The 24671-nt window shown below is 32.5% G+C and overlaps 1 protein-coding gene across 3 annotated transcripts in view; it reads left to right on the top strand.

Moving 5' to 3' along the window:
* tai (basic helix-loop-helix family member taiman) overlaps positions 1–24671 on the top strand; it is a 735005-nt gene that overhangs the window by 458660 nt on the left and 251674 nt on the right. For 2 of the 3 annotated variants that reach the window (XM_075357299.1, XM_075357298.1), the window contains one exon: positions 15187–15235. The exons of the other annotated variant lie outside the window; for it this stretch is intronic. The gene's annotated coding sequence lies outside the window, so the exon portion shown is untranslated. The remainder of the gene's footprint in view (positions 1–15186; positions 15236–24671) is intronic. 3 annotated transcript variants of the gene reach the window in all.

The following is a 24671-nucleotide window of genomic DNA, read 5'->3' as shown; positions in this document are numbered from 1 at the left end:
TTAAGGGGATTGAGTGAAGGGGAATCACGACTGGAGAACGAAGCTCATACGCGGCTAGTCTCCTTTAGACCGGGGCCAAGATCGGCCCCGGTCTAAAGGATCGGAACGCAGCAAATAATTCCGTTCATAAATAACATAAATATAACCGCAATTAAATAAATAATTATCCGCCCGATAAAAGAAAGACTCAGCAGCAAGGAACTTTTGTCCTGGTTCTTCGATCGTAGCGTTCGATGGAGTGCTGAGACTACAACTTCCTCAGCAGGTCGACATGATAGACTATGCCGATGATTTAGCGGTAATGATTAGCGGCAAGACGGAGAATATAATCACTGATAAGGGAAGTTACGCCCTGTCACATATTTCGGAGTGGATGAGAGTACACGGGTTAGAATTGTTGCCTGTTAAGTGCCAATTTATCAAATTTACCAGCAGACGTAGGATCAAACCTATTAGATTCAAAATTGGAGATTGTTAAAAAAAGGAAGTTAATAAAGCTAAATATTTGGGGATCACGCTAGACAAAAGCTCCTGATTCAGCGAACATGTGCTGATTGTATGTAGTAAAGCCGAAAAAACTTTAACTGCGCTGAGTAGGCTGATGACATCGCATGCGGCGCCCAGATCCTCCAAGAAAAGGATGATATTGTCGACGATAACATCTATAATGCTTTACGCGGCACCAGTGTGGGGAGGTACTGTGAGAGTTAAACGCAGTTTATCTAGATTGGTGAGAGTGCACCGTAGGTCACTGCTAGGTGTGGTGATGGCCCTTTCGGACGATCTCATATGAAGCAACTTATGTTCAGGCGGGGTTGCCCCGGTAGATCATCTGATTACGGAGCGTTGCTGGAGATACGAAGGAGTTCCTAAGGTTGTGGTCAAAGATAAGAGTTAACGTAGAATGGCAGGAAAAATGGAGCACGGGTGATAAGGCTTCGTGGATCAAAAGACTTATAGTTGATCTAAAAACGTGGTTAAACAGAAAATATGGTGATGTGGGCTTTTATTTAGCTCAAGTGGTAACTGGACATGGCTCCTTGAACGAGTTTCTTCACCGGATTGGAAAGCGGTGACGCCCCAGTATCTACGTACTATGACAGTTCTGAATCCGTGGAACACACCATATTTAAATGTCGGGAATGGGAGGTAGACAGAGAAGCCTCTGGCCTTAGTGGAAAGGGATCAGATCATCTGATCAGTTTCATGCTGACTAATGAAAGCTACTGGTGTACTGTGGAGGGCTTATTCAGGCGAGTCCTGCGCGAAAAAGAAGGTGAAGAGCGGCGACGTGGGTACTAAGATTTATTGTAGGAGTTGGGCGGACAGCCCCATCCGCAAGGGTCGGCATGCTTAGGTGTGCCGGTTCCGTTGAGCGGGTGGGGACTCCGGGGAAGTGTTAGGTAGTTAAGAGATACAAGGGGTAAACAAAATGACCGAGTCCCGGCCACTGGGTAGGGGTCCGGGGGTTACGTAGTCAAGCCTGGCTCCCTCTGCTTCAGTGGTCAGACGCAAATGACATGAAATTATACAGACCGAGACCCCGGTCTCTGGGAGAGGAACGACATAGTCGGGCCCGGATTATTAGCTCTCGGAGATTAAAGGCAGGCAGAAGATAAAAGAGCTGACCGGGAGAGCTGACCTACCATGCCGGACTTTCAGCCGATAGGTGGGTAGGCCCCTTTAGAGTAAAAGGACACTCTCCTGGGCCGAGTTTTACTTAATTTTGTATGTCCGGCCCAGGGGTGTAGGGAGGAAAATAAAAGGTTCTGGATTAGTAGGGAGATTCATAAATCTCCCTTGCAGTTCCAGTCCGTTGAGCGAGAACTTAGTGTTCATTACCGACACAACGTTTGCCTCAACAAATCCATTAACTTTAGGCCATTGTTGTTTGTGTCCTCATGGAGGGTATACTTCCCACATGCTTCACTAGTTTTGTTTCTACATATTTTTGAGTTCGCATCACTTACTACCATTTTTATATCATACTATGGTATCCTGCTGTACGCTTCCCCGGCAGTCTCGTAGAATATATCCTTATCATTCTCCTCCCTGTCTTAAGTTGGGACGTGTATTGAAAAAATAGATTTATTTCTGAACATTCTTCTCATTCTGATGTAGTATTATCATTCAGTAATTGACTAGCATACGATAAAATTCTGAATTAAGTTGTTTTTAAGTGCTATTCTTGTTGCAAACTGCCCTCTTCGTGATCCTGTTCCGCTGTGAAAGATGGTGTGGTATTTACACTTATGTATGCCCTCCTCCTTCCACCTGATCTCCAACACATCCATTCAATAATTCTAAAGTTCTTGCTCTAGAACAGTAATTTATACTGAAGAATTCAACGTTCTGGTATTCCAAGATCCAAAGTGTAAGTGTTTATTTCTATTTTTAGAGCCTTTTTATCCGGTTCGATTTCCGAGTCTAATAAGTGTTTCGTAAATTTGAAATTTTTTCTGATGGCGGGTTGTCGGCCCAGCGCATCAATCCCCAACCTAAGGAACAGGGGGTTTTCTGTCACGGATTGCCTTCCCTTAGTCGGGAGGTTCCAGTTTTAAGGCGCTGGAAACTCGCCCTCGCCCACCCTCTACAGGGGTTGAATTTTCTGGTTACGTAGAGATTTAAATCTCAACTTTACTATTTCATGGTATTTATTGATCGTTAAGGGTGCACCTATTCGACATCAGTGCGTTCCACAAAACTCAAAAAATCAGCCATTAACCCTCCTGATTTTTTAACAGGGGCTTGGGGCAGGTTTTGAAAGAGTTACTTTCAATATATATATAGCGTAAATAATTATTCGTTTATCTGTATTGTATTTCTTTACATTATTAACAAAACACTTACAGATAAAATCATAATTCATTATTCCTTTTATTATAACGTTAATTATTGTTGATTTATTTAAGCTTATTTTTAAACTAATCCAGCTGATTGAAAACAATACTATTGTTTAACAAAATTAAATTGAAAACAATAAATAAACATATATTGTTTATTTAGCGTATTATATTGTAAAAAAAAAAACTGCTGCGTCTCTTGAAATAAATATAATTAAGAAGTGTTATAAGGTGATTTTATTTACCTAATGTTGATAATTTATTATGTTTTCCTTCAAATATGTTGTTCGTAATTTATTTTAAAACAAACAATTGCAATGTTTAAACAAAAGTAATAGATTTAATTTTTTTTTTCATAGAGTAAACGTAGTACATTACATGTCATGTCTGAGTGGATAGGTTTTCTACTAAATAAAGAATTAAATCGATACTGTCCTAGCTTAGATTTGCTTAGATGGATCCACGGAAATCATTGTAAAATTTTAAAAACAGTAGCGTGACAAAAACAGAATTAATTCCAAAAAATTGTATATATATGTAATTTAAAAAAAATAAATAAATAACTTCCTTAACTTCTTAAATTATTTAAATAAAAGTGTTATTTATAGACTAAATACAGTCATATGTTGGTACGGATTTAAATAATCATAATATTTAGGAGGGAAAATCTTTCATGAAAATTTAGGAAACCTTTCATGCTAACAACAACCAAATTAGAAAACGATTTTCTTTACATGTTATTGTTGTTTAGTGGAAGTTAAGAATTGTAAAACAAAAACGCAAAAGTTGTAATCTTTCCTATTCCACGCTAACAATATTTTACTTTTATCTTTTTACGCAGATGATAACCTTTTTTTCATCCTGCTGTAATCCTTCAATGAGATCGATTCATCCTTTGATGAATCTGCTAAAATGCATATTGAACAAAGTTTAATAACCGTCGGAAATACAGTCCGCTCAAACTAATCGGTACATTATTGGAATTTTGCTATATTTTTGTAACGGATAGTTGGCTACCCTGTAGCTGTTCTTACCAGATGTTTTTGTTAAATATAACCTATCAGACAGTTAGTGCACGTGTGTGTTTTTTGTATTGTTTGGTGTATTAGTCATTTTTTTGTCAAACATAGTATTATAATACCGTAATTTTTTAAGCTTTATTATTCATTTAATAAGATGAACACAAAATATTGAAACGTAGCAGAATTTATTTATATAATACCGGGTTACATAGTAACAGCATAATGACATGGTGTCAACCATACTCTGCAGAGACGCCAAGAAACCTGTTCACAACTGACGTGTAAGTATAAATGTACCGGTGAATGTGTAGTCTTGAACGGAATCAGACCGATCACTACTGAGACGTGTTAATTGAAATCCAACCACCAAGGAACACCGGTATCCATAGTTAGCGCTCAAATCCAAATAACAGTATTTCTCTTTACAAGGACTCGAAACTTAGGAATCTCGACTTCGAAAATCATCTGATTTTACGATGACGAGTTTCTTTCTTTTTCCTGTTTAGCCTCCGGAAATTACCTTTCAGATAATACTTCAGAGGATGATTGAGGATGATATGTATGAGTGTAAATGAAGTGTAGTCTTGTACAGTCTCAGTTCGACCGTTCCTGGGATGTGTGGTTAATTGAAACCCAACGACCAAAGAACACCGGTATCCACGATCTAGTATTCAAATCTGTGTAAAAATAAATGACTAGGACTTAAAAGCTAGAACTCTACACTTCCAAATCAGCTGATTTGGGAAGACGCGCTCACCACTAGACCAACCCGGTGAGTTACGATGACGAGTTTAACCACCAGAATTATTATTTTTTAATTCATCAAACAAGCGTGTCACAGAGGTTGATTGCTGAAGAATGTAAGGTAGGTTTGTACTGGAAAGTGTATCTAGAACCGGATTTCGGTTTATATTTATTTACAATAAGTATTTTTGACTGTTTAATTCAGTTAGGTTGTCTGTTTCTTTATTATTGTGGTTATTGTTTTCCTTTACTTTTAATTGTGTTGAATTTATTTACTGTCTATTTTTTGGGTTGAATACGTAGAATTTCTCAAAGTATTTCTTATGAAGTTGTTTTTTTTTAGTTTTTTCTCGAAAACTGTAATTTAAAGCAATTTAAAAATACTGGTTTTTTCCAAAAGAGGAATTTTCTGTTTATAGCAGTGAAATAAATAAATATAAAATCTCATTATACATTTAGAAATTTTAAACAAAAATAAAGAGATAATAAAAATAAAACACCGTAACATAAATTACTTAAGCACAAATAAAAAAACACACGAGGAGAAAAATGCAGTCATAAAAGGAAAATTACGTCTCAGACAAAGAGTTTATTGAGAAGAATAAGTATAATGAATCCTATTTTTTTTCTGCTGCAGATTTAAATAGAGAAATAAAAAGCGTTTATGTAAGTTAAACGAAGAGAAGACTCTGAAAAGTCAGTCAGAGAGCACACCGACCAATGGAAAAACAATTGCTTACTGCAATAATGCGCAAGAAACTTATACAGTAGGCTAAAACCTATAAAGAGTACGCATTAGAACAACGGTAACGTATTCTCTTTTCTGTTGAATCGCATTTTTAAAGTCCACGGTTATAAAATAAATTTTTTTACGAAAAAGTTCAAAGTAAAGTTACATCGTCTTGTAATATTTTACTTACACCAAAAAACGTCCAAAGAAAATATCTGGGGTTGTATGAGAACGTTACATTGACCAAAACGATCGGTTCCAGTTGAAGGAATGATGAATTCTGATAAATATATATTTTTACTCTAATAAACCGTGGTTCCGCTCTTACAAAAATTACTTCAGCCTGCGACGGTAGGAAACAAAAAAGAAACTTTTTTCCAGCAATTTCTTGTTGGGGTATATCTAAAAAATACAAAAGCTTCCTCGCTGAAAATTATGTTCATGTTCTTACATGCCTTTGCAACTCGCCAGACTTAAACACGATCGAGAATCTGTTGTCAATTTGTTAGCAAAAATTTTCTAAAGAATACTACAACTAAACTTTTTGTGATCTTTTCAGTAATCAAGGTATGGTTTCATGACTATGAACTAAAAAAAAGCATACAAAACACTAGTTAAAACAATACCTAAACGTTGTCAAGAAATGATGAAGTTCGAGGGAGCATATATCGACTATTAAAATATAAGTTTGTGCGCTTTTTTGTTAATTAATTTTATATTAAAAGGAATTTGTTGTTGTTTCATAGTTTTTCAGTTAATTTGAGCGATATTCTAACAGGGAAGTGAAATAACAACAGAGAACAGACTATTGAATATTCAGATGATTGCAATACCTTCTGGAGGGTGGGTGATTTTATTTTACTGGGTTTTCGGTAATAATTATTTATTTTAAGAATCTTTTCAGCATACGGATGTAAATTGATGGAAAAGTAAAATTATTAATTTTAATGAGAAATAAAGTATTTTATGTACGTTTTACAAAGCTAAACGTTTTTTTTATCGTCGAAAAATATAACATTAAAATAAAGAAAATATTCATGATTGCGGCAAAACAACCGAAAAAATTCTTTAGCTTATTTTTGTTAATGTCTAGAATGACATAAATATTACCTAATGCGGGTAATATTATATTGGTGTGTCACGAAGAAACGGAAAAAAGTTCTAGACAAGTGAAAATTAATGAAAAAATGTTCATATAAACATGGGTTCAAAAACGCAACGCTTTTTAGTTTTCAAAAAATTATGATAATTAAGTCCTGCTAATATTACTTGAAATCAAATTAAAGTTTAGTTTCATAAAGTTTTAAATGTAAAGAATTAAATAAAATAGGTTCAAAAACTGTATCTGTAATAATTTTTGAGAAAATTATTGTGAAGCACAAAATTTTGGTGTCGCAAAACAACTTGGTAGCGTCTCGGCCTTTCATCCGGATGTCTCAGGTTCGAATCCCGATCAGGTAATGACATTTTTCATACGCTACAAAATTCTATTTCCATTAAAAAAAAAAATTGCCCTTAAAAATTAGAATTTTAGAACAAAACTTTTAGAAAATTATGGAAAATGTTTTGTAAGTCAACTGAAAAGATTTTTAAAAATTTTACTTTTATTAAAAACAAAACTTACAGTTTAATAAGACGTTACAGTAAAATACTGTATTGTAATTTTAAACCAAAATAATTAGTATTCAGTATAGGAAAACATAAAATATTTAGTACAATGCTGCCGTCCACTTTTAATTTGTTCCCTGTGTTTAAAATTTCTAAATTTTCAACCGTGGTGTATCAATTATTACAAATTATAGTCTCATTAACGAAAGAAGGCACCTAAATTTTCCTTTTGAGTTATTTACTTAGTCACTAACACCGCTGGTTAATGGTGAAGTTTAAAAATTTCTGATAAAAAAACAGTTTACTCTTTCAAAAAATTGTTTCGATTCAATTACGGGAGATTGATGTAATATTTTTTTAAGCGCTAATTGGACAGTTGTATTTATCGCAACAATTTGAAATTTAATGATTGTAGAGATAAAAATATGTAATTTATCGTATAATTTATTTTAATGTATCCAATTTTCTTAACGTGTATATATTTTTACAGACTTGTTTGCAAGTTAATCAGTTGGAAAATTTACGTTCCCAAAAAATTCCAAATAACTGTTCTTCCAACAGTTTTCAGCAAATTAAAATGTACTTTCTGTTATTTAAAGAAAGATTAAAAAAAAAAAACAGTGTCAAAAGATAAGCTGTCGTTTGGCATACTTTTTTTACCTTTTAATTTCAAACGTAACACCTGTAACTTTATGCAGTCTTATTTTTCAGTCATATGATATTTTGCTAAATATCTGAATCCAATTTTTACTTTCCCGTCTAGGGCTATAGCTGTAGAAGGGAAAGTATTTTATTCGGTCCAATTTTGGCATTTGCGGTTTTCACCGGATCGTGACGTTTTGACACCTAAGGAACCCAAAAAACCAGAGGGAAATTTTCCGGATGTTGATGTGTACATGTGTGCGTTCGGTGTATCACACCTTAAATCCCCAGAACTACTGGACCGATTTTGATCAAACTTGATCAGATTACTTCTGTATATATATAACATATATGGGACATTGATGCAATTAAATTTTCAACTTAAAAGTTCAAGGATGTGAGGCTGTAGAGCAACGTCGCCCTCAATACGAGATTTCGCTATAATTAAGGTCTTATTTCTATTAGGCAGATTCGTCAACAATTAACAAATAATAATAATAGAAAAAAATTTTTTTTTTTCCAAAATCGCATCCCCACCCCAAAAAAATGCTCTATACTAGTGGCTAAGTGGGTATACTGGATGCAGTATATCCTCTTAGCCAGTATTTTGTGGCTAAGGGGGTACTATTGATGAGTAGTAACCCTCTGTCACCACAAGGAGCGCTAGTGTGTGACACCGACGTACAGCTGTAGTAGAAAAATATATTTAAATAAAATTATAAATATTTTTAATTAAATTAAATTGTGTGTACAAGCCGTGCATCAGAAAAAAAGCCGCGTGAAGGAAAACTCTTACAACTGTGTTGTCAGCATTTTTTTTAAGGGTGTCGAAACGATTTAAGGACGGTTTTAAGATATTACCGTCTATGAAATTTCGTTCTCGGTTTTGAAGCGTCAGACATCCGGTCTGTTTAAGCATAGTTGGTTAATCGGTCAATTGCGCAAGAGATGGTATATCCAAGTTAGCGACATATAAATTGCTTAGTTTATTATTATTAATAAATGATGCGTGTGCGTGTTGAATTCCTTGAATAAGTGATTAATTTTAAGGTATTTCCCATTTTCTAAAGTAGGTTTTTCGTTCGACGGGAATTCTTATGATTTTTTATACGTTATTATGTAAAATAACATTCTTTTGATCGTTGATTGTATAAATGGAAGTTGAATGTTTTGCAACAGCTTGTTGTTAATTATCTACGATGTAAAGTAATGAACGTTGATCGATTGATATTTGTATCGCCCACCTTTCTGTTAGTATTATTTTATTTTACAAAGCGCTCCATAACTAGTTTTTATTATTGAGTATTGAGAATTAAATGTATTACGTATTACTTGTTAATTTTATGATGTAATTAAACCAATTCTCAAAATTATACACGAACGATATGTGTTACTTCACCGTTTAAGTTTGTTCCTGTCGTAAAAAAAGAAAGAAAAAAATTGTCTTGTAACCTATTAACATCAGTGACCTATTTTTTATTTTATTTTATTTTATTTTTTTCCGTCTAGTGATTCTTGCCTGCTTGTTCATAGTAGACAAACTATTCCGCTCTTAATGTATTACGGTATTCTATCGTTAAGTAATTTATTGTTCTGAAGTGAGTATTTTTTTTTGTTTCCAAATTCATTTCAGCCATAATAAATTGACTGTAAAATTCTGCAGTTTGTTTAATTTTTAAAATGTTATGAAGTTATTTTCATCGCTCTTTTTGCGATTATTGTTATTAATTTTAATTGTTTTATTTGTTAGTTTTTTGTGACCGTTATTTTTGTGTTATTACATTTAAATTTAGTAGGTACACCACTATTATTATTTCTTTTTTGATTTTAACTTTTTTAAATTTTGTAATTAATAACAAAAGTATATAAAAATCAAAATGAATTTCATTGCGTAAAATTGTTATTATTTTCAGTTTGTAAATACAGCGACAAAATAATGTTATCGTGTGTTTGTGTTGTACATTTTTTTCCATGTTCTTTATGTAATATTATTTATTTCAATATTTATTAATTAGTGCGTATTTTTCTTATTTATTATTCGTTATCACGTTTTACAAGTTTACCTTTCAAAATTTTACGGAAATTAATTTAAAGAAATTGTTTTTAATGTTAAGAGTATTTTCTTTTTCTCTATATTATTTATTTTATAAATAAATAAAACTTAAGTGATAGTATCTATTTTAAGGTTTTATAATTACATTTTGTATAAAAATTACTTTATTTAAAATCATTAAGCTTTAAATGGAAATAACTACTATTTAAAAAAATAATCATTAACATTTATTACTGTGTTTCTTTATTTATATTTAATTTTAATTGAAATTTCATTTTGTTTATTTTTCTAATAGTTTCCACAATTTTTCTTATTCCTGTTTCTGAAAATAAATGTTTTAAAAATACTATATATATTTTTAATGCTTAAATTCGGCCCGAATAACTACTAACAAATGAACCGTATTAAATATACAATGAATTCACAAATATTGTACCCTGGTTTTTACACGTCTACCCATAAAGGAATTTAATGTATTTAGGATGTATATATGTTTATCCCACGATAGCAGCTCAACCGATGAACCGATTGAGATGTATGACCCCCGCATTGGAATCCTTATGTTTCTGGGAGTGCATAAATATGTATATTTTTATATGGTTTTTATAGGGTACTATACTTGTGAATACATTGTACTATTTAATACGGTTCATTTTTTAGTAGTTTTCAGGCCGAATTTAAGTTCTAAGAATATATCTTTTTAAAACATTTATTTTCAAAACAGGAATAAGAAAAATTGTGGAAACTATTAGAAAAATAAACAAAATGCAATTTGAATTAAAATTAAATATAGAGGTTTGTCGGTTGAAGCACAAACTTTAATGAATCGAGTTATTGAACTGTGAACTTCTATCGTTGTATGACCTGGGTTTGAACTGAATGATTCGAATCAATTGAATGAATAATATTACAAAAATAATAACATTAAATTTACGTTAAATAAAATTGAAAAAAATGATGTGGACACCACGTGACTTCCTTGTACGACTATTAAATTACACATACATATTTTTAAATGAAAAGTACATAAAATTTTACTTTACGAATAATTTATGATTTTGTTCATATTTTCTTATTTTTATATTATTGAATTATTATTTATCGTAAAAGTTTTTACAATCGGAGGTTAATAATTATTAATAAATCAATATATTTAAATTAAAAAAAATGGTTAAAAAAAAGGAATGAAGTCTAATTCAAACCGATATGCCTTCTTTAACATCAAAATATTTCATTAATTAAAATTTTATTTGGCTCTAACTCTGGAACCAATGAAAATAAGTACCCTCTATGAATATCGTTGAAAATCTCTCAATGCAGGCTTATTACCGCGGTTAAGAAAAAGTAAAAAATCCATTTTTTTTTGGATTTTGGGCTCTTTTGGTTCAATCGATTACAAACAAAAAGGAGGTGCACAATTAGGTATTAAAACAAGTCCAAGATTTCAATAACTACAACTAATCGTTTTTGAGTTATGCGAGATACATAGGTACGTAGACAGGTCCTGCCGAAACTAGTCAAAATGAATATTTCCGTTGAAATCTGAAAAGCGAAATTTTTCGCTATCACAGTACTTCCTTTACTTCGTACAAGGAAGTAAAAATGGTTAAATAAATTTTTTTAAATTCTGTATAATAATTGGCTTCCATTGAGGACTGCCTGCGAGGGAGGCTACAGTGATGAGGTGATGCGAGCAACTCGTGCGAGGCTATACCAATCATCACTGTCAACCGAAAACAAACGGGGTGCTCCTGGGCGCTGTTTTGGGGTTGCACTAAGGTGCTCTCTGCAAACAATTGTCCGATATTCAAAATTCAAAACTAATATTTGTTAGTAGGTAAAAATTATACTATGTACAAAATTGTCACCCGCGCGCTCTTTAATTATCCTATATAATGAGCAATATTTTTTAATATTTGTTTTTTCTTTTGTATACTTGAAAATTTGTTTAATCTCCATTTTCAAGTATCCCTCTTCATTCCAAGATACTTAATTTTATATATATTATTTTTTTAATTTATTATCTGACTGAGATTTCAGTAAAACTTTTTTTTTAATTTACTTACAATATTACTTCGTTCTTATTTTACGCAATAGTTACTTATTGCTGAATTCTTTTTTTGGTGGCGGGTAATAGTTTAGTTCGAAATCTCATTCATTTGAACAATAAATTATCATTTTGATAAATGCTGATTTAATTGTTTTATGTTCTTGTATAAATCATTATTACATTAACAATTTATTATATTTAAACAATTTTTATTTCGCTCGTTATATAGAAATTAAATTTAACAGTAAATCTAGGTACTTGTTAGTTAATTTTTTTCATTAATGAGATATATTGATAACTACTGTTAATAATTGGAACTGATTTCAGCATTTCATGGACACTAGAAATATTGAAAATGTTCATCAGATTTTTTACTAAAATCAAAAAAAAAAAAGAAAAAATGATAGGAAATTCTCAATTCGACCCGGATTTTTTTTTCAATCTATAATTTTTACTAAACGCACCGATTTTGATAGTTTATTTTCTTTTTAAATTTGGTCGAGGAAGTTCTTTCGTGATCCTGTAGAAGTTTTGTTTTAATAACTAGAACATTTTTTTAAACTTGAAGTTACTCAAACAGAAAAATGAATGTACCTTTTAATTTTTGTCGCCTATTATTTAGTATTGAATCGTAGCTTAGTGATATATTAGTATACGGTCGAAGCGCATAATTAGTTTTCTGTGGTTAAAACAATTTCACTTTATTAATAACATAATTAAATACAGACTACTATAGTGTAATAACTAGTCTACACATAGTCACATCGTCTAATAATCACCTAGTAATGTAATCAAATTACATAGTCTAATAATCAAAATTCCACTGTATATTTTCCGGTTGTTTTCCCCTAAATTGCAATTTTGAGTGGTTTCCGCTTTCCGCTCGCTGTTCTTGCGCTCTGGTAATTAAATCTAATGAAAATTGTGGTGTCCAGTTTGAAGGTATTGTTTCTGTAATCGATGTGGAATTGTGAAAATATTGGTTACGTCCAAAGTTTTTGTCTGCTTTTATAAATATTTAGTATAGTCGTGAAAAAATAAAAAGTAAAAAAATTTAACAAAATAAAATCAGATAAAACATCACGTGTACTTCAATGGCGTCTATAATAAAATTAAAATAACATTTATCGATCGTTCCCCTGTTCGTCTCAGCCACGACGATAATTGACTACGACATCACGCGGTCACGAAATGTATGTATAGCCCGATGTCATTTGATATCCTAATTTTTTCACGCGATACTTAAAGAAAATTAGTCGTATTCGTGGTTAAAAGTAATAGATTCCAGCATTCTAGGCCTTCTTAGTTCTTGCTTGCTAGTTTTTCTTCTTCGCCTTTCAGGGTATAGGCTAATCGCCTGTTCCGATCTCAAAAGAATTACTCACAGTTTCCCCAACGCTTCTTTGGACTTGTCTCTTCTCTTCTCTCTGTAGGTTTGAATATCGATACTTTCTTGGGTAACCTTTCATCCGGCGTCCTCTCCAGCTGCGGTAACCGTCTTCGTTTATTCTCTAAAACGTTATCTTTTATCGTAAATATATTTAACTCCGGATATCATCATTTTAGAACCTATTCGGTCTCGTAAAATCTTTTACAAATTTCAGAAACCTTATTTCCGATGCTTGTATTCTTTTATTTTAATAAAACCGGTAGGTACTACCGTCGTTTTACAAAATTTTAGCCTGGTCTCATCCTTAGTTTTCTTCGATAGCATTCGCCGCAACCCAGGTAACAGATATGAGATACCTGCCTGTTAATTTGTTATTTATAACTATTTTCTTACGGACTGGTTGTTTCCGCAAAAAGCCTTAAATTTGGTCTTCTGTTCAGAAATCCTCATGTTATAGTACAGGTGTTCAAAAAGTGACGCAACCTTACGGGAAAATGTGTAAATTACAATAGTCATTGAGTTTTATAAGCAGCAAAGAGAAGGTCAGGAGGGATAATTCAGGTGAAAGAGGGGGCCACAACCCCTTCGAAATCACTTGTCCATGAAAACACTAATCCAAAAAAGTCATACTATTGTCAACTGTATTTAGCATTGGCGTAGCATTGGCCTGCTGAAACCACGTGTCTGCAGATATAATTTTTACAAATTGTTGCATCATCTGTATGTAGCATCACTGTGCCGTGAAAGAATATCATGAAGATTCGCCTACGTGAAATTGTACACCAAGCACCCGTGCAGTTGATGTGGATTTCCGTACACCAAATGCGTGAATTCTGTGCATTCACTTATCCATCCGAGTGGAACCGTGCCTCGTCAGACCGAAACCCGTCATCGAGTTCTTCCCCTTCCGGCGCTAAAGATGACATGAACCGCTGACAGAACGCTACATGTTTTCCACTGTGTGCAGGTAACAGCTCGTGAACAACACGAATTCTGTACGGATGCGTCTTTGTACACTTGCGCGATGCCGTATGTGTATAGGCGTCGAACAAAGTTCTTTGAACTAACTGAATATGCAGCTTGCGCGTCGATCAACTTTTCTGGTGTTAGCGTTTTCGGTTGACCACTTTTGGCTGCATCTGCCGCATTCCCTGTCTCTTGGAACTTGTCTTGCAGCCGCTTGATGGACTTGTTTGGTGCATCCGCACCATTCTTTTCTGGGAATGCATTCTGGGTCTGGCCATAACTGGGGCTAGCAATGTCCCTAATGTATCGGGAGACATTGAATATTCATTTTCCAGTGCATTGTGTAACACATTTTTCCTCGATTAAATTTGCAACAAAATAAGGAAAAATTCTTCCATAAGCTTGCGTCAATTTTTGTACATACTGTATAACAATTTTGTTGTAACCTTGTACACGGCTCTTTGAAGCACGTATTCGTTCTGCTGTATAGTCACTTGGTCGTCAACGAATAGCATTGAATTTAATAGACTTATAGTTGTTTCTATATTTTTTCCTTTCATTTATTTTCTTAATGTAGATTCTCCTTTTTTTTGCCCATCTGATTTGTTTTTCACACGGTTTTTTTTGTAGGCCTCTCATATTTCATTTACTAAAAATTATAATAATATAGTCGATTCAAAAATCAAATTTAAATCGATTCAATTTTAATTTTTATTAAATTTAATCAAATTTAAAGTAATACTTTTCAATTCTTCTTTAAAATTACATTTTTCAAAATTTGTACCAAATTTTTCCAAATTAATAGAGTAGTACATTTTTGCACGATGTTAAATTTTGATTCCTCACCCACCATTTTAACGGAAATTAAAGTTTTAAAGTTATTAAAAAAAAATTACGTATTCATTTTAAAGTCGTTTCATTAATTTAAATTTTATTTCTGTTTAATGCAATTTAAATATTTTATTATTATTTTAGCTTGATTATTGACAGATTATTTAGATAAATTAGTTGCACGTAAATTGTTAATTGTTACAAAGATGTTGACAGCAGTCAGAATAAATAATTTTGCAATAACTAATTTTATATTCTTTTTTTTATATTTATTTGTCGATTGATGACATTTATTTATCTTTTACAGGTGAGTGACATGGCTCTTGGTACACCAGAGATGATGGCCAGCATGAAGGGTGAGTTTACTGTTTTGGGCGTTCTTCAGTTCTTACGTAATCCATTAAAACATCTCCGACTAAATTCATTGTTGTAACGTAAATACGGTTATAAATTATTTAATTCTTCGGCTTTTAATTTTAAATTATCTTTTTAATCGGCTTAACCGTACTTTGTCAAGTTTACTGAAAACGACAATAACCGTACTTTTATGTATATGTTAAAAGTCTTAAGAAGGATTTTTATGATGTTCAGAATTTTATGGTGGCTTGATTTTAAAAGACTTGAAATGATTTACTGATTTTAGTACGAACCTTTAGTTAAATAATAAAAATTAATGTTCGGCTGTTATTCCAGTTTCTTTGAATTTATATTTCTTATCGTAAATGTATTAAAGAAAAAATAATTTAATATTGTGGTATTTAAAACAGTATATTATAGTGTCATACGTTCCTGATCGACTGCATTATTTTTTTTTTTTTGTAGGGATTATTTATGTTAAATGTAGAAAAGAAAGTAGTAAAAAAAAAAAAACTTGTTTTTATATAAATAACCAGTTTTTATATTTGCTTTTATATTATCATTATTATTATAATTTTGCTATGTCACGTTACTTCATTCACTGCCCTGTTTCATAATTGGTCGATTTTTCTCTCATAAATTTGATTGGCGAGAATAATAAATATATATGAACTGTTTTTTATTATTTTTAATGTCAAATTTCGGTAGTAATAATAATAATAATAGTGCAAAATCTCTGCAATAAGAAATCCCTCTCACGCCAAACGAAAATTCGGCATTACAACTCAGTTATTAAACTCACAGCATTAAATGCCGGTGAATCGTTGACCTTAAATAGGAAAACCTAAATAGAAGAAATAAAGAAACAGGAAAGAAAGATTATAAGGAAAATATTGGAACCGAGACAAACTGAAGAAGGATGTAGCTTACAACCGAACGAAATTGTTGAAACGTACTCTAACATCGAAACTGACATAAGGAAAAGACGAATATCTTTGCAGACATCTTCGGACATCTTTGCAGACTGCCGGAAAACCGACTGGCCAAAAGAATAATCGCGTTCTTAACATCATTAAAAGTTACAATCCGTGGCTCGCAGAAACACGAAAAGATTTAGAATACGGCGGAATTACGCTGGAGGGGATTATAGACATAAAGAAATACAGAAACAAAATAGATCGATGGGAAGTTAAACCAGAAGCGCTGAAGCCTAAAACAACATCGTCCGAAATGGTGTGAAGAACGGAAGAAGGCCTTTTCTGAAAGAATGAAAGAATTTTGGAGGGAAAAGAAGAATTACAAGCGAAAGCAATATGAATCACGAATGCTTAGGTCTTCCATCGGGAAGTTCTCGACTTATAATAATAATAATAATAATAATGATAATTATTTATTTCCGGCCACGAACCTGTTATTTTTCTTGAAAACATGTGAATTGCTTTAATTCTGAAGTATACATTTTTTTTGCGACTAATGTTTGCAGTTATTTGGAAATGTAATCGACTGATAACAAAAGAACCGGTTATTATCTTATAATTCCTGTTTAATCGTATGTCGAAAGTATTTAAACATAATTATAAGTTATTTAACTGGTTCTTTTAAACAGTTTACAATTTTTAAACCTGTTTTAATATCGTATACGATTTCTTTGTTTTTTCCATCGAAATGAATTTTCAATTTAATTGAAATGTATCCATGTAGTCGTCAATTGAAAATTCTACTGAAATTGGGATTTGACCTATTCACGTATTGATTGAACATAAAATTGTTGCGCTGTTTGTGACGGCTAATGTTTTATGAGGTCTGTGGTCTAATCTCTGTTTTACGGTTTACTACCGGCAAACCTCACGGGTTTGGCTACGATACCTGTTTTATGGTTCGGGCTACTGTCAAACCTCAATTTCCGTTTATTGTGTTAACCGTTTTTGTTTCATTGATGTTTTTAGTGAGATACCTTTTCTCTTTACGAATTAAATGCTCCGGTAGTTTTCCATTTAATTTTTTAAGTCTTTAATATAAAAAGTCTTATTATCTCTTCTTTTGACAGTTTTTTTATGATTATAAATTTTTTTTTCCTGTTACACTATAATAATACTGATTATCTAACGCATTATTGTGAAAAATACAATTTTTACTTTATCGATCGTCTCTAAGTAATATTTTGGTGTTAATTAAAAGTATGTACGGTTGAAAATGTGTTAAATTTATGTTTCGAATATTGTTTTAAGCTTTCCTACTGCTAAAATAGAAAATAAAGTTCGGTAGTTTATACGGAGCTTGTACAGTATATTTTTTTCCTCTATATGCAGTGTAATTCTGTATTATATAGGTTTATTTAACTTAAAAATTGAGACGTTTAAGAAAAAACTAATTATAAAACTAGTTTATAAGACGCATTAGTACCTTTCAATTAAAATACTTCAGTAATTTATAGGAAAAACCAAAGTTTAAAATGGTTTTAATTGAGATGTAGGCAGTTCTAAATTGCGCGAGTATATTTATTTAACGGTTTAACTTTAAAAAAATATATAAATAAATAAATAACTACTAATAGAACATTAATTTTGTAGTTTATTGTATTATAATATATTTATACTTGAAAGCGTTAAATATTAATTTTAAATTTGGATTTAAAAAGAAATAACCGCTTTACTAATCGTATTTGCTTTCTCTGAATATATAATTTTTTTTTATTACATAGTCAACCCCTCTGATGAACAGAATGAAGTTGTTACTTGTAAGATCAAATAACACCTTCATATCGGTGCGTTTGATATACCGATATGATATTGAAAGCTTCGGCTGTGTAAATAACTCGACGGGAAACCACTTTTCTTCTTTTTTTTTTCTAACAATGTCGGTACGACATGCTTGCTGTTCTTGGAAATGGCTGTGCCGTTTCGTTAATGGCATTGATATCATTGATTTATATCAGGTCACTAATGCACATACCGTTACAAAAAAATTGCATCATCACATCTTTGTACTTCAAACCTCCGATAATCTAAGTTGACCTTGTTTTTAATTGCTTCCTTCAAAATATCATCTTGAAATTTTAAAACGATAAAAGTATTATAAATAATTGCTTAAATCCTACGTAGATCCGTGTTTTTCGTGGGTATTAAAGCGGCCGTGAAATGCCCAATAAAATATTCAGAAAATAAGGTAATCATACGTATTTCATACATTTCTATTTATTCAACAACTAAATGATTACCTGGCGCTGGCCGGGTATTTATTTATTTATCCCAATCTTCTAAAAGGCAGGAAATAGAATCCTGTAGTCTGAATTCAAAATAATTTTATTTACACGTTTTTAAAAGTACAAGAACAGTATACAAATTATAAAGTAAAATCTTTTTTCTACGGCTGTATAACGTTTGAATTACGCGACCGGAACCTGTATCATAATGAGGGACATTATGAAGCAGATTTTGATTACGATACAACATTTGTTTAACCAGTCAGAAGCAGGTATTATTTAATGTATTACCTGCTTTTTACTTTGATTTTAATCCAATTTATTCGTTAGTAAGAAGAGGAGATATAAAAAGTACACCGCTAGGTTTTTCCATTTACGGTGCGCAGTGATGGAAATACGTCAGTCTCCGGCCGTCATACCGAACGGAAGGAGCAAATATGTTGGTATCGCTCCTCGGAGCCATGGAGACTCAGAAAAGCCAAAGCATAAAGCGCCCCCCCCCCCCCGCGGTATGTGGGAGTTGAACCGACTAAACCAAAAACTGCACCTTATCCCCAGTCTAAGAACCGGATTCACCAAAAGGCATGCGCAGCTTCCAGACAGGTATGAACTCTAGAGGGGATGCATCGATCAGTGTGATCTTCCAGCTCTGTCCGTTTCAATGCCACCAAAAGGTGGCGGTTCCTCGGAGAGGTGTCGCGGAAGGGGGTTCTGGTGTCCCGGGAGCGTCATTACCGCCATCCACCCGCGCTTGTGCGGACAGACGACGGTTCCGCTGTCAGGCTAACTTCTCCCCCGGGTCAGTCGGCCCCGCATCGCCGTTCCTCGATACCTAGATCTTCATGAGGTCTTCAAGGCGTCTTCGATCTTGGCTACCAGTGCTGTGCTAAAAACCAAACCGTGTGACGCACACTTCTTGGTTCTTACATCGCAATATTTGGTGGACAAAATTTTTAACGATATTGAATGCCTTGTCCAACTTAAGCATTAATAATGGCGGTGTCTAAGGGTCAGTAACTGTACAAGTAGTGTCTGTCCCAGATGGGACAGACACCACTAGGTTACTAAGATTCTATACTGTACTGCTTATCCTTTTGTTAATTATATCGATTCTGAAGAAGAAATGTCTTTAATAACGAACGATATTAAAGAAAAGGCAGAACTTATGACTAATAACCTGTTGAAGTGTATTATTGTTTAATGTATTTTTGAAAAGTTTAAAAAAAAAAAATTTCATAATCAATGAATTCTGTCGTAGATTTTGTACAGCTGAGAAAATATTGGGATTATTGATTATAATCCCAATATTTTCTCAGCTGTAGAAAAAATGCGGTATGCAGCTCTCTATAATGGCCATTAATGGACTCTTGCGAAGTTTACGAGAGTCGCCAAGGTTCGTGCATCAATGGTTATCATTATAGACTCGTTGCGTAATGTACTATTACAAATTCGCTACGATATTAATGTAACTTGATTATAAACAAAATCTTTAGTTTTCCCTCCGGGCCGAAGATTAAATAAAACTGAAACCCTTGCTGCGTTAACTTCCCTTAAATACGACCATCTAAGATTCGAGTGGGTGCTGGAATTTTTTCGAGCATCATGAATCCAAGACCTGGGCAAAAGTTTTAGAAAATTTTACCGACACAGTTCTATTCGTTTCCGTAACCTTCTAGAAGCTTCTACAAAGTTCTATTCGACTAAACTTGAACTTAAATGTCATTTGGACTGTCGCCAATCAGCCTAGCGAATCCGAAAACTATGGATTCGATACTAATATCGGTCGTTTTCGATATTTTTACATGTCATCCTTTCCCACCCCAACCACGAATGGTGCTGTGAGTCTTACTTCCCGCAGTATTTTTTCCAGTAAGTCCATATGTCTACTAAGTTTGGGTGATGTTGCTCTAGGAGTTCCACGGTTAGACTGGAACACATGTACATAAAATACATACATACATCCATTTTTATGTAATACCAATATAGGCAATTTGGTAATAAATCTCATCTTGCTGCATTTTAATTTTATGTAAAAATAATAAACCTGTTGTAGCGTTAATAGTAGACGATACCTTATTGGAAAAAAATAAAAGTAAACCGTTTATTCCTTAATCGTTCTTATAATATTGTACAGTATTTTCCGAAATAAAATAAAATCAAATCATTAAAATAAAATCATTCGTAGCAACTCGGCTAAAACCGTGGTAACCTTATAAGATTAAGGCTTATTGAGTTCATATTTAAAAGTAAAATATTTTATAAATCGGTATATAATTTTTTTTCTAATTCAATTCTTCTTTTTTCGACACCGTATACAGATATTATCCTGACACATCCATTCACTGACATACACTCTCATCCTTTCCCATTCTTTTCTTCTGACTTGGCAGAAGAGTAGAACGGGAAGGGTCTCTACTCCATTTACTCTTTTAAAATCTTCCCCTATTCCTCAGCCGCCTCGGATACCAATTTATTATGTCTAGCGTCCACCTCTCTTCTTAAAATCTTGTTATGTGACCGAACCAATTCCATTTTCTCTCTAGTATTATTTTACCTACGTCTTCCGATTATGTTTCTCCCGCAATCTTTTTTTTAGTTTTTCTATCTCGTCTAGTAATTTCCATTTTACTGCCGGTCGTCTATATTACACTTGTTCTTAATTTCTGTAATATTTCCTTTGATAGCGTCCAAGTTTCACAATCTCACAACTATAAATCATGACTGGCAGCGCACACATTTTTATTTGCCATTTCTACATCAAATCTAAAAATATATGTCTATATTTTTGAAATACAGCCAATCCCATTCCAGACCTATTTACTTCTAATGGCTCTCTCAATTCTTTGCTCTAAATAGACGAAACTCTCAACATTTTCTATTTTTCGCCCCCACTTAAATTTTTCTGTTTCTTCATAATTGAAATGCGTAATTTTTTGTTGTCCTTAAGATTTCGATAAAATCCAGTTTTATAATTTCCTTCAATAATTCTTTCATCATTTTTCATCACCGATTTCCTCCAAGCACCACGCAATCGGCAAATTTAAGTGTTCTGTCGTTCTCCGAAGATATTTTTACTTTTATCCTTACCAATTTAAAGTAATGGAAAAAAGAAAAGAAAACAAAAAGATAATCACCTATTCATTCATTTTAGAAATTTGTAGTAGTCGCAAAAAATTATTAGGACGTGATCGTATTTTTAATATTGAGTAGTATTACTTTTCTATTATACTGCATATTTGTTATAATTTTAAAACGTTATTTGCGATATATTTAAAGAACTCATAATTTTTTATTTGTAGAATAAAAAGTGTGCCTTATTATTTGTATGTAACATTAGTTTTCAAATTATTCAATTCATATTTTAATATTCATTTCTCATAAGTGTACCTTCTGAGTATTTACCGAAGCAAACTTTATTGAAACGTTTTAATAATAATGTTTCGATCGTTTTAAATACGTTGGTTGATATGCAATCGCAGAATTGTATGAATTAAATTGCTTTAAGATTAATAAACTCAGCTTGGTGCCATGAGGATGATACGGTTCTAATATGTTTTTCGTGTTATATGTACTTTTTTTCAAAAAAATCCTTTTAGAGGACATCACTTACTTTCTGGTTGTTTGTCTTTAATTGAATCTGTTACTCGGAATCTTTCCATCCTATATCTGTATCTATTAAAAGTGTCCTGAAGTAGCAAAAACTACTGAAGATAAATTAACTAAAATTTGAATACACCTTTTTACGATGTAAGTGCACACTAAGAAAAGTTTTTTTTTGTTGAAATTCTGAGTTTAAATGGTTAAGATGGAGTAACATTGAATATTAACAATTTTTTGAATTCTTAGATAACAATATAAATTTGATTTTTGGTGTGGGTAATCTTTACCACTTTTTAGATTTTTCAAATTCGACCTTGAAAGGTAAAAATATTTAGAAGAACGATTGCAAATTTTCCTCATTTCCGACTATACCAAATAAGATGTTCATACGATTTGGGTTTGCAAATAGTTTTAGATGAATGTATAAAAAACCATTTTAGGGTTTTTTGAATATTGATTTTTTTAAGAGGTGCGACAGCGTACGGCGTGGCGGCTCAATCAACGGTGCCGCTGTTACTGTATGTGTGACTCCAGTGACTGCATCTGCCTCCGGTTACTCGACTAAAAAACAGATAATAAAAAAAAATAATTAAAGAAAGATACGAAGGACGGTCACCTCCTACTGCTGCTTGTCGGTTATCGCTAAAAGAAACGGATAAAATACAATTTTTACCCGTACGAAGAACGGGTAACCAGCTGTAACTATTATTTATTTCTAATAAGGAAGGCGACTAGTTTAAAACCCGTATTTTTCAGATCACTGAAGAATATTTTTTCTATTTATCATTGTTGTTTTCTCAAGCATGAGTTTTATAGACGCAGGAGACTAAGGGGGTAGAACTCTCTGTCGGCTACGTTTCTATCTTTTTTTAAACTCTTGCATATTTCGTACTATTTTTGTTAATTTCTTTTTAAGATACTTTGAATTTGTCAATAATTACTCATTTTCTGTAATTCAAAATATATAATAGGTTGCGTTGAGAAATTAATAGTTTTTTGTGTTCTTGTTCAACTGCTGATTATGTATTTCGCGAGCGAAGCCGCGACGAGAAATACTAGTACTAATAAAATAATAATTCTATGCAGTATTAAGAAATAGCTTTAGCCTGAAACTTTATATTAATCTATGAAGCTCAACGTATATTAGTGTGAAAAATTATATTTCATCTTTTTTTCACCGATAAGGTAGTCGGTTCACCTTCTCATGTTCACGACACGCTCCTTAACGCGTGTATACATAATATTATAAAACTTAAGAAAAGCCATAGTGGTTACGGATGTACGATGTTGTGAGCTTATAAGTATATAAGGACGAATAGCTTACACGTTTTGTTATAAAACGTACATAATGTATTGTTCCTGTTGTATTCAAATTTGAATAATTTCATTTGCTTTATTTTATGGTATTAATCTAATAAAATATAAAGGATTATTTTCACCGGGAAATAAGAATGTGTTTCTCGTATTTAATAATTCATGAGTTTATATTTTATTCTCTCCAAAAAATAAAATAGTTTGAAACTTTTTAAAGATTTAGTTTTTAATATTTTGAAGCGTACTGTTTTACAGTTATGAGATTTATTGCAACCGTTAAAATCTACGAAATTGAATCGTTGTTATTTGTATCCGTAGTTATTTTTAAATCCATTTTAGAAGGGAGTTCTACGAAATTTTGAACCTAACTGTTTTTACGAGAAACCCGATTTAGATTTTGAAAATATTAATCGGAAATTTTTGCCAGCTGAAGAAAATTAAAGTATAATCTTTCAATTTTTACTATTTATTTGGTTTTCCTTTTTCCGCTAGATATTTATACAATATAACTAATATTTAAGATTTCCGCAGATCTGACGTTTCGTGATCCCCTCTAATAAAAAAAAAACACAGATTTTAGCTTTAAAAATTCGGGAAGTTGTCTGTACATACCATGCAGGTGTATATGTTGCCTGTTTTTTGCTGGATACCGCCAGATTGGGTAAACCGATTTTGATGATGATTTCTGAACATTGGGCATTGAAACCCATTTTAATTTTGGTCCGAATTAATCAAGGGTTACCTTACCCGTATCTCGAATCTTTACTCGGAGGATAGAGGAAATTTTTATTTAGTTTAAGATCCGTTAGGGATCTAACATATTTTCTGATGATATTTGTGTTATTTAAATCTCTATAAATGATTGGGGGAAGAAATCTTTTTTGTTGCTTCTGGGTTTAAATTCGCATTCTTGTGCTGATTAGATGAATCCGTTACATTAATATGTCCTTTGATTATATATTTGAGAAATTTCATTAAGGGATGAAATAATAATCGAAAAATAACCAACGATGGATTGCAAATGAATGTGTCAAAATTATTACATCAAATTATTTTATTATTATATCAGAATTATTATATACAGTTATCAATATCTCACAGTCTCACAGTCATCAGCAAGGCTTCGGTCGGGTGCCACCGATGTAGATGCCTCGGCAGACATTTGCATCGGTAAAATACAAATCAAATTTCGCCTTCACGTAGGCCTCAAACGGACATCTTCACATCCAACCTAACATGATTCCCTCAAACAAACTGACCGAAAGCGCGAACCCCGCGCATAGTAAAGATTTGAAAACACCGTTCGTGACTGTGAATAC

This window comes from Lycorma delicatula, chromosome 2, assembly GCF_047948215.1.
Source record: "Lycorma delicatula isolate Av1 chromosome 2, ASM4794821v1, whole genome shotgun sequence".
NCBI classification, from domain to species: domain Eukaryota; kingdom Metazoa; phylum Arthropoda; class Insecta; order Hemiptera; family Fulgoridae; genus Lycorma; species Lycorma delicatula.
Note: the sequence above shows the minus strand (reverse complement) of the source record. Positions and strands in the feature narration are given on the sequence as shown.